The 11,189-nt window shown below is 50.1% G+C and overlaps 2 non-coding genes across 2 annotated transcripts; both read right to left on the reverse strand.

Moving 5' to 3' along the window:
- Positions 1 to 5,112: 5,112 nt before the first annotated feature.
- Positions 5,113 to 5,185, reverse strand: TRNAF-GAA. Its single transcript has one exon. It is a non-coding gene; the product is annotated as a tRNA-Phe (tRNA).
- A 2,993-nt stretch (positions 5,186 to 8,178) lies between these two features.
- TRNAF-GAA lies at positions 8,179 to 8,251 on the reverse strand. The gene has a single exon. It is a non-coding gene; the product is annotated as a tRNA-Phe (tRNA).
- Positions 8,252 to 11,189: the final 2,938 nt, after the last annotated feature.

Consider the following 11,189-nt stretch of genomic DNA (forward strand, 5'->3'; position numbering starts at 1 on the left):
TGTTGCTAAGGAAATTGACTCGACGGGAGGTATTTCAGAAAGGGAGGTGTGCCACCTTGGTTGCCCGCTGTCTTGTCACCTTCCCAACTTCTACTTTTTGGTCGTCGACAATTATGATGGTGGAGGTGATTAACAAGAGAGCACATGCCACGAGGGATATAGTACCCTCTACCGGCTACGATCAACAACGTTCTCAAGGAGGGAGGGGTGTCATCGCTATCGCTGCCTGCTTCACACAAGGCTCCGTCGACCGCAAGTACTCCATCAGCTTCAACAATGACCACTTCCTCGACAGTTCATCCGACTGGCTCGCCATAGTCCATGACTACTACTCCCATGTCATTCAAGGCACCCCACCTTCTGCTACCGCCGTGACTTCGAGCAAGTAAACGAACATCGAGTGCAATGGGACCCGGGCGGTTCTTGGCGATGCCGGCTTGGGGTCAAGCCGGATTTCAGGGAGGAAGGGATGTTAGGAGCCCTCTGAACCTGTACGCGCACAGGGCCTACCCCTTGGGCCAGCCCATGGACTTGGCCCATTCGAGACTCATCGCTCCAGCTACTTAAGCCCGGTGCTCAAAAGGAGAGGGCATCCAGTGGATCACCGAAGAAACCGGCGGCGGCTACCTCCTCCCCTTTCTCTGTTCTTCTCCTACCTTGTCTTCCTCTGTTTCTGTAATCAAATTTGTATGTAATCGAAGCTTGTAACTCAAATTAGTGAGAGATAGTAGTAGATCGAGTGATCCCCAACTTGTCCCTTACATCTGATATACAGAGCCAGGTTCCACCCTTCCCCTTCAATTTTTTCTCCCAATTCCTACAATTCCACCGATGACAACACCATGCCCGCCGTCAAACCACCAGAGTGGGATGCCATGTCCGCCAAGGAGCAGCTGTTGTGGTATCTCGAGAGGTTATGCTCTTAGGCAGACGAGATGTGCTCAGCGTTGGGTATTGCACGAGTGGGTGACCCTCCCGTGGTCACCTCGCTTGTCGATCCGGCAGCCTCAACCACAACGCATGCCTCACCTATGCCCGTCCCCGACATCCCCGGCTACACCACCAAGGCTCAGGAAGTGCTCGAGGTCATCCACGATGCGCCCCCTGCTTGCATCGCGATGGCGCACATCACCTGTTCGAAGGATGACTCAAACCAAGTTGTTGCCACCAACAGCGTCAACAAGGTCACCACCATCTACCCCGAGCCCGTCATCCACCTCGGCGACAAGAATGTGGATCAGCTCACTAACTCAGCCGTGAGTGCGGAGTTCCTTGTTGTGGTGACCGCCACGGTAGTGTCTTCCAACCCGGGCAAGTACGCAACGGTCGAGGCCCCTCCCGATGTCCTCACCACACCTGCAGTACCTACCAGCGTTTCCTCATCCACCACAAAGGCCAAGGAGGTCTTTGAGGTTGCTTATGATGTGCCCCTGGACTGCGTCGCCAGGACATTCGTGAGTTATTCGACGAATTGTTTGAACCGAGTCGTCGCCACATCGTCGTTCCGGGACCATGACCTGAATGTCTCGTTGCCCACAAGGCACCAAGGACTTTTGATGCGGCCGACACCATGGCCGTCGTTTGCAAATTTTGTGCCATCAAAGGTCTGCTATACTAATGGTCGCCATTGGAATTTCCAGATGCCTACTTCTGTCCATGACCTGCATCCATGGACGTTCAAGACACATGCATATCTGATTTCCCAAGTGCATGGCAAGGGATTGAGTAGTAGTTACCTTTCTGTGAATGTGTTACATATTGGAGAGCTGGTGTCCAATACATGGGGGCGGTGGCTCGCTCTACTTGGAAACTAGAGATGGGTACGCCCAGGTCAGCTCTTGTGCTTGTGGTTTTTGAAACGGGACAGTGATGATTCAGGTTTCAGCACACAGCTCTTTCCTGAAGGTCAATTTCAGAGCATGCATAAAATGGGTGCTCTAAGCACAGAACATTCGAGTAGTATTTTCCTTCGGTTCATGCAATCTAGACCATATGAACTTGTCTGCTGTGGTGAAATCAACTATCCATTATTCAGTACACTTGGCTTTTGCATGGATAAACATTCACTCAATATTTTTATGCTGCCTTGTGAGACTTTGCTGGACACGGGATGTCGCTATCAGATGATGTATGGCAAAATCGATTCAAAAATGGTGCAACCATCAGCTATTCAGCATGTACAACCAACTTGTTACTTTCCGGTGGGTGTTGTTCGAGCAAATCTGAAACAGAAGGAAGTCGATGGTGCTATGGTTTACATGTTGGAGCATACAACTCATCAGGATTTGGAGTTACTGCTCCGTTTCCACCATCCACCTGATTCAACAAGTACTCGGGAGTTCATAACTGGCCGAAGCTTTCATCGGGGCCAAACCTTATTGGGTAATTCTCGGATGGGTGTCTGCTATTGCGTGCTAATTCTTATGGAGGAACCTTTCAATTGCTTGACTGATACACAACTGCAGTTTGGGCGTCTATCGGATCAGGCAACATCTGATGGTAAGCAATTAAGTCGGGAATGGATAGATTCGAGAACTAATGGAACGAATTTTGCGGAAAGTGCTGCTTTTACAGGACTTCTGAAAGTATATGTGGGTGCATGGAGCGGAATGAAAATACTTTGCAAGTACAGGAAGAAGAAATGATGCACGGCAAGAGAAACACCTTGTGAAATTGTGATGTCAGAACAAATGGAATGTATGTTTCCTTGTATGTCTATCTCGGGCCACTTAATGGAGCTACAATTAATTGGCCGTGAGCAGAGCAACATTCGTTTGTCTCAGCTCTCTACTGACTCTGAAAATGTTGTGTAAAACTGGTTCTGTTCAGCAAGGACATGCATCACATGGTACCAAAATACCAAGCATCTAGTCCTCCAAGTGGCTCACGGAAATATCCATGTGGTGCAAAGTAAAGATCTATTCTCTAGAGATGCGTTTGGTTTGTTTGTGCATCAGTTGAACACTCGGTTTTAGTGGAGAAGTTACTGGACGTTCCCTGTGTGGTATGGCGCACAAGGTGCCTGATGCTTGAAACTGAAGGATCACAATGTTGGCCAATTTTTCAGCTTAATTCCCCACGACATTCTCCAGTTCATGACCGGAATGTTCGTACACTAGTGCTTGTTACAGGAATATCACCCAACGATGAACAATTTACCTCCATTGCACCTGCTAGTCGATCCATAGTAATACACTGGGAAGCCATTGTGCATATGGGGCTATATCTTGAGCAGGCATTTCCCACACACACAGTGGAGTCCTTGATTATGGCCATGCTACAACAACATATCAGCAAGAATCCCATTGAGCTATCTAGCCTCAATGGCAGTCCAACAAATTTGCTTCTCATTGATTCTGTTGATATGCTGGGCTCTGACCTACATCTCTACCAGTTGGGCATGTCTTGGGATCCTGGAGGCCTTAGATTGTTATTGCTAAGGAAATTGACTCGACGGGAGGTGTTTCAGAAAGGGAGGTGCGCCACCTTGGCTGCCCGCTGTCTTGTCACCTTCTCAGCTTCTACTTTTTGGTCGTCGACAATTATGATGGTGGAGGTGATTAACAAGAGAGCACATGCCACGGGAGATATAGTACCCTCTACCGGCTACGATCAACAACGTTCTCAAGGAGGGAGGGGTGTCATCGCTATCGCTGCCTGCTTCGCACAAGGCTCCGTCGACCGCAAGTACTCCATCAGCTTCAACAATGACCACTTCCTCGACAGTTCATCCGACTGGGTCACCATTGTCCATGACTACTACTCCCATGTCGTTCAAGGCACCCCCACCTTCTGCTACCGCCGTGACTTCGAGCAAGTAAACGACCATCGAGTGCAATGGGACCCGGGCGGTTCTTGGCGATGTCGGCTTGGGGTCAAGCCGGATTTCAAGGAGGGAGGGATGTTAGGAGCCCTCCTAACCTGTACGCGCACAGGGCCTACCCCTTGGGCCAGCCCATGGACTTGGCCCATTCAAGACTCATCCCTCCAGCTACTTAAGCCCGGCGCTCAGAAGGAGAGGGCATCCAGTGGAACACCGAACGAATCGGCGGCGGCTACCTCCTCCCCTTTCTCTGTTCTTCTCCTACCTTGTCTCCCTCTGTTTTTGTAATGAAATTCGTATGTAATTGAAGCTTGTAACTCAAACTAGTGAGAGATCGTAGTAGATCGAGTGATCCCCAACTTGTCCCTTACAGCAGAGCACTTGCAAAACATGGGTGACATCTTTTCTTGCAGATACTGCAGTAATCAACATTACGCCCGCCGAATGACACGCAGACACAGATATGAATTTGGCACGCCGGCACTGCTTCATTCGTTCTAGATAAATTTGCAGAGGAAACAACAGGAAACTATCCGTTGGCAGACTGAAGACCGTAGAACAGACACACGTCCTTAGAGACACGGCCAGTAACAACTACTCCTACCTACCAGAAATGCTGCAGCCATACCATACGCACCGCACTGTCGAGAATACTGCGTTTGCCGATGCAAACTGTAGTTATGGAGTCATCCGATCTCACAACCCTGACGTACCGAGCGCGCCGATGAGCAGACCAAGGAGCTTAACCGCCACGCACGCCATACTCAGAACGAGGCCGGGCTTCCTGCACCGGGGAGGGACGAGGACGGGGACGAGCTCGACGCGCGGCGCCGCCACGGGCGTCCACAGGTTATGTCCGTACCCGTTCGCGCGGGCTGCCGCCGGCAATGCAGCGCGCAAGCCTCGGGGGACGGCTTCGGCGTAACGCCGACGCTGCGGCGGACGGCGTCGTGGGTGCCACCACTGGCACGGCCGTCGCCGCGGGAGCCGGCCTTCTCCGTCCATGTGCCCTGATGCTCGGTGATGGATTGATGATGACTGCGAGCGAAGTATGCCAGTTCCGGTCGGTTGACGCAGGGAAACTGGCGGTTTCTTGAGAGGCCGCCGCGAATGGGACGGCAGTTCGATATGGCGTCCATCGTCTTGGACAGTTTTAAGGCCGTGGCCTACTTTAGTATTAAAAGCCCATTTCGTTGCTGTTCTGGGCTGGGTTACTCCTACATGCAAAAAAAATGGCTGTTTTTGAAAATAATAAAAAGGCTGGGCCGACGGAAGCGGAAAAAAAATTGTGCGGTGAGCGTGGATCGAACACGCGACCTTCAGATCTTCAGTCTGACGCTCTCCCAACTGAGCTATCCCCGCTTATGGAATTAACGATTAATTAAGCTTACTTATTGTTTGCAGAAGTAGGCACCATCGCGACCAAACAAAGATCAAGCGTTTCTAGTTCAGTCGTCAAAGGACACATTCAGTTTAGAACTCTGAATTCCTCAAATACTGGATCGACCTGCTGGTGACCGCACATGTGTTTTGACTTTTGAGCGCTGTTGGATCGGCAGGCTGGCGTCCAACGGTCAAATCCTTCTCTTTCTCTTTTTTTTTAAGAAACAACCAGCTAGCTTAGTTCTTTTTTAGACAATCATACAAAGCTTTATTAATCCTTGTACCTGCTAGCTCAGTTATTGGCTAATTAGGCAGCTCTTTTTTTTTCAGGTAAACTCTTATATTACTCAAATCACATTGTCCATACAATCAGCTTTGGCTAGCTCTAAAGAATCTATCGGGCCAAAACCAACCCAGGTCATCGTTGTGCCCTCTACTCTAGCAAATTTAGTCAAACTATCGCCAATCTTATTTTGATTGCGATTTACATGAGTAACACAAAAATCACGAAAAGACATAAGGTGCCTAATTTCTCTAACTATAGAAGAATAAATCGATCTATCAAGACCTGAAGCTTGAATCAACTTGACAGCAACGACAGAGTCCATTTCAATTATAATTGGCAAGTCACTTCTCTGAATGGCAAAAGACAGTTTTTCCATGCAAGCATAGAGTTCAGCTTCAAGTGCTTCCCGGCAAGAGAAGAGTTGTCTACAAGCTGAGTAAATAATGCGACCTCTATCATCTCGCAGCACCATACCAGCTCTAGTCGTGCCATTCTCTAAAAATGAACCATCGGTGTTTAGTTTCACCCATCCAGGCGTTGGTGGACACCACACATGAGGGCAACTACATCCTTTATCACATGTGGGTTTGTCAAGGTCACATCCTTTATCATATGTCACTAGGAGCTTCCCTTTAATCGGGTCAGAAGTGAGATCAATCTTTAAACCTACCAAGGAGTCTAGGTAGCTTACCAAAAATCTTCTAGAAGCTTCCATGGGGGGAGTAGGTTTATGGTGCACTACTTCATTGCGAATGTGCCAAATTCTCCAGAAGGTCATGAGAACCATGCATCGTTCAATTTCCTACAATGGAATAAGCAAGTTCAACAAGGAGGTTCTAGACATTTGACATGGTTGCCCATTGTTGGGGAACGTAGTAATTTTAAAAAAATTCTTACGCACACGCAAGATCATGGTGATGCATAGCAACGAGAGGGGAGAGTGTTGTCTATGTACCCTCATAGACCGGCAACGGAAGCGTTGACACAACGTAGAGGAAGTAGTCGTACGTCTTCCCGATCCGACCGATCCAAGTACCGAACGTACGGCACCTCCGAGTTCTGCACACGTTCAACTCGGTGACGTCCCTCGAGCTCCGATCCAGCCGAGTGTTGAGGAAGAGTTTCGTCAGCACGACGGCGTGATGACGGTGATGATGTTCTACCGACGCAGGGCTTCGCCTAAGCACCGCTACGATATGACCGAGGTGGAATATGGTGGAAGGGGGCACCGCACATGGCTAAGGAACGATCACGAAGATCAACTTGTGTGTCATGGGGTGCCCCCCTGCCGCCGTATATAAAGGAGGGAGGGGGGAGGTGCGGCCGGCCCCTAGGGGTGCGCCTGGAGGAGTCCTACTCCCACTGGGAGTAGGACTCCCCCATCTTGCCTTGTTGGAGAAGGAAAGGGGAAGGGGGAAAGAGGAAAGGGGGCCGCCCCCCCCCCCCCTTCCTTGTCCTATTCGGACTAGGGGGGAGGGGGCGCGCGGCCTGCCCTGGCCGGCCCTCCTCTTCTCCCTTAGGGCCCATGTAGGCCCATTAACCCCCGGGGGGTCCGGTAACCCCCCGGTACTCCGGTAAAATCCCGATTTCATCCGGAATGATTCTGATATCCAAATATAAGGCTTCCAATATATCAATCTTTATGTCTCGACCATTTTAAGACTCCTCGTCATGTCCGTGATCACATCCGGGACTCCGAACAACCTTCGGTACATCAACAAAAACCCTAATTACGATCGTCACTGAACTTTAAGCGTGCGGACCCTACGGGTTCGAGAACTATGTAGACATGACCGAGACACGTCTCCGATCAATAACCAATAGCGGAACCTGGATGCTCATATTGGCTCCTACATATTCTACGAAGATCTTTATCGGTCAGATCGCATAACAACATACGTTGTTCCCTTTGTCATCGGTATGTTACTTGCCCGAGATTCCATCGTCGGTATCTCAATACCTAGTTCAATCTCGTTACCGGCAAGTCTCTTTACTCGTTCCGTAATACATCATCCCGCAACTAACTTATTAGTTGCAATGCTTGCAAGGCTTGAGTGATGTGTATTACCAAGAGGGCCCAGAGATACCTCTCCGACAATCAAATGACAAATCCTAATCTTGAAATACGCTAACCCAACAAGTACCTTCGGAGACACATGTAGAGCACCTTTATAATCACCCAGTTACGTTGTGACGTTTGGTAGCACACAAAGTGTTCCTCCGGTAAACATGTTATCTATACACATTTAACATTTTTCAAATACTTGTTTAATAATTTTTTAATGCTAAAAGTTAAAAATACATGATCCAATTTTTTCACACACATTTTTATTTTTATATACATATTTTGTATACATGATACACATTTTATGTATACGCATTCAACATTTTTGAAATGTTAGTTAACAAAAAATTTCAAATGTTTTACGAAAATTATTTTTTAATATATTTATATAGACTTTTCCGAAGTATAAAGGAAAGTAAATAAAAGAAAAATTGAAAAAAGAACATGAAAAAAAAAGAAAAAAAACGAGGCCGTGGCCTCCTGCAAGGCTGGGCTGCCCCATTCAGGGAGCCGCCTGACGCGAGAGGAAGCTAGTTTTAGGTTTCGCTATGAGCTAGACATAGCGATATCCAGAAAGGAATAATAACTGGGTTGGGCTGCGTTATTCCAAAATAAAATTTTTGCGGTGAGCGTGGATCGAACACGCGACCTTCAGATCTTCAGTCTGACGCTCTCCCAACTGAGCTATCCCCGCTTGTGGTAGATAAATATTTAAAGGCCTTTTCTATCTTACGAGGCAGCAGGACGAGCTAACTCAGATCAAACGCTTCCTGTTTAGTGAAAAATTCTTACGGTTTGGAACTCTGAATTGAAGTCCGGGACCGACCTGCCTGCTCATGACAGCATCCGCCCAGCGCTAAGATGGCTATTCAGTTAAAAGTCTTGATTTATCGGAGCAGGTCACTAGGTCCAAGTTCCAACTTTCAGCACATCCACGAAAACTCTTCGCACGTAAGTAATCCGCTATGAGCTAGACTGACGTCGATAATTGATGCATCAAAGTCAACCACACAACGACGAATCTCGATATAAAAACATGTCACTTCTATGTCTATCATGCAGAACGCTCTACCCCGATATAAGTAGCATCATGTGCCGGCCAATATCGTCTTGTCTTTCAGCGCAATCGTCCACCTACACCCTACATCCTACACACCCTGCGAAGAGATGGATAGGCGCTCTCTAACGTAACGCAATCGCTTACGTACACAGTATCTCTCACCTAATATCTTGGTTTCTTGCTGCTTCCTCTTTGCACCATATAATCGTTTAAGGATTTAAGCGCATGATCGAGCGCCTGATACGATAAGAACACCCTGGTAAAAGCAACCCTGTTGCCATCGATGTCCTGGCGAGACAACTAGGTGGCCCAACATCTAGGCCGGGGGGCATTCCTCCTTTTCGAAAAAAGGTGGCCCAACATCTAAGTCCATACCCCTAGGTCTAGGTGTGTGCAAAACAAAAGCTTGCTTACGTCAGGAGAACAAACGTGCAAGTTCACCGTGCATCTTGCGGGAGCGTCGAGGCCGTCGGGTCGCGGCCGGCGCTGAGCGCGCGCATGGAGGGAGGCTCAGGGAACGGCCAGAAGCCGAGGACGACGGCGCTGGTCACGATATCCTATCTTCTGCGTCCGATCCCATGGCTACCCGATCCATGATGATCCAAGGCGCGCACGCACGGCCAGGTTGGCTGAGGCAGCGGACGACGCCGGCCGGAGCCAGGCAGCGCATTGAAACGGAACAGGTGGGGGTCGGTGGGGCTGCATGGGCATTTACGGCCAGTTCCGATCGACCGGGTCGATCGATCGACCTGACGTGCGGGGACGGGGCATTCACTCCGAGCTGTCGCCTTTGACCGGCCGGGGCCCCTCGCAGGTGCATGTGCATGCGCATCAGCGCATGCCATGGGGCCTGCGACACGTCCGGGACTCGGGGGGACGCACGCGTGCGAACGGGGGGCGCGTGGGTTTTGACGTGCGACAGGCCCCGTTTTGGCGTGTCGTAGGCGCCCGGTGCCGTGTCGTCCACCGCGAGCTCGTGCGCGCACAGTTCCGAGACGGCGTGCGCGCGCCGGCCGTGTGCATGCGTAGGATTCCTCTTCGGGAGATCGGCTGGAGTTCCCAGCAGGAGCTGTAGCTCGGGTCCGAAGTCTCTTCCCGCGCGCGGCGCGGAAACCCGGGCCACGGCGACAGTCACGCACGCACGCATGCGGCGTCGCCCATTCCATCTCCAGGAGGCAGGGGCCGGAGCCGTTCTGCGCGCCCGAAGTGGCTTGGTCCCGTCGTTCTTAACTCGCCCTAGTCCCACCGTCGGTCCTACGCCGGCAGCGACTACTACTACCAGTTTACCGCAACGTAACTCTGATCGTCTCGGCCGTAATCTCTGGCGGCCAGAAGCAAGGGCACCCCCATTGGATTACCCAAATCTGGAGGCAGACCTTCGGGGCCCAGGTGACCGGGCGTGTGAACGACGGGCGCGCCGGAATTCCTCGCGTGACCACAAATCCTGACCGCCGAATGGTGATCACATCACATGGCCGGACCGTCCCACGCCTTCAACGCAAGTCAGTCGTAGGGCGCGCACTGTAGGCGGCCCACTTCCATCGACCTCGCTCTCTCCTCATGCATGCATGCATGTCCACGTGACAAGCCGAGCGCGGCTGGGATACGCGTAGGAGTATCTAGCATTCTAGCTGTGCACTGTGGAGTGGGTCCAGGGCGTGCTATTCCACTGGCGATGGCACACAGAATCCGGCAAAGCCGCGACTGCATCCCGGCACGCGCATTACGGACAAAACCGCCACGCTGGAGTCGCGGTGATCACGAGCGCGGGAACTTCCCATTGCTATTTTTTAGCGTGGCTACGTCTGACTCCACTGAGACTTAACTGAAAAAGAAATTACACGAATCTTCATGTAAAATCAAAGAAAAATACTCGCTCCGTCCTATAATATAAGAACGTTTTTCAAGTTAACATAGCTTGAAAAATATTCTTATAATATGAGACGGAGGAAGTACTATCGACTGAGGCATAGCGAAGTCTAAGTCGACTGAGACTTAGCAAAACTGTTTTTTAAAATAAATATCTCATTTATTTTTTTGGAAATAACAGTTACATCGTTATGTAATAAAAGTTACAATGTCATGCATCTTCCATTGCTACCTTTTGATTACACCGCATGCATTTTCCCACGACACGTCCTAGACCTGCAAGTAAATTGGTTGTCAAATTCGCAATTAATATTCCTACCAGCGTTTGTACAAGACAAAAAGTAAAACATACTGTAGCAACATAAATCAAGCGAGCAAGCGAGAGTTCAGCGACAACGACTTTTTCAAGCTTTGCTGCATCGGCCACCCTGCCTATGGTAGACTGTGGTCTACCCTAGCTAGCCGGCAGCCTGCAGCTATGCGAGATTCCGACTTTACCAGTCCCAAAGCCATCATCAACCCAGTACTGTACTAGAAAAGCGACCTCTGTCCGTATCACACCGGCGTCGTCACATGCTGGGCAGTGGCCAGTGGGCGGCACTCGAGCACAGGCGAAAAGCTAGTCAGGCTCACGGGGAAGACGAGACTCCTCAAACTTGAGGGCTCACCTACACGGAGCCCAACGACTAGTTCATGGCATGGC

Source organism: Triticum dicoccoides, chromosome 4A (genome assembly GCF_002162155.2).
Source record: "Triticum dicoccoides isolate Atlit2015 ecotype Zavitan chromosome 4A, WEW_v2.0, whole genome shotgun sequence".
Classification (NCBI taxonomy): Eukaryota; Viridiplantae; Streptophyta; class Magnoliopsida; order Poales; family Poaceae; genus Triticum; species Triticum dicoccoides.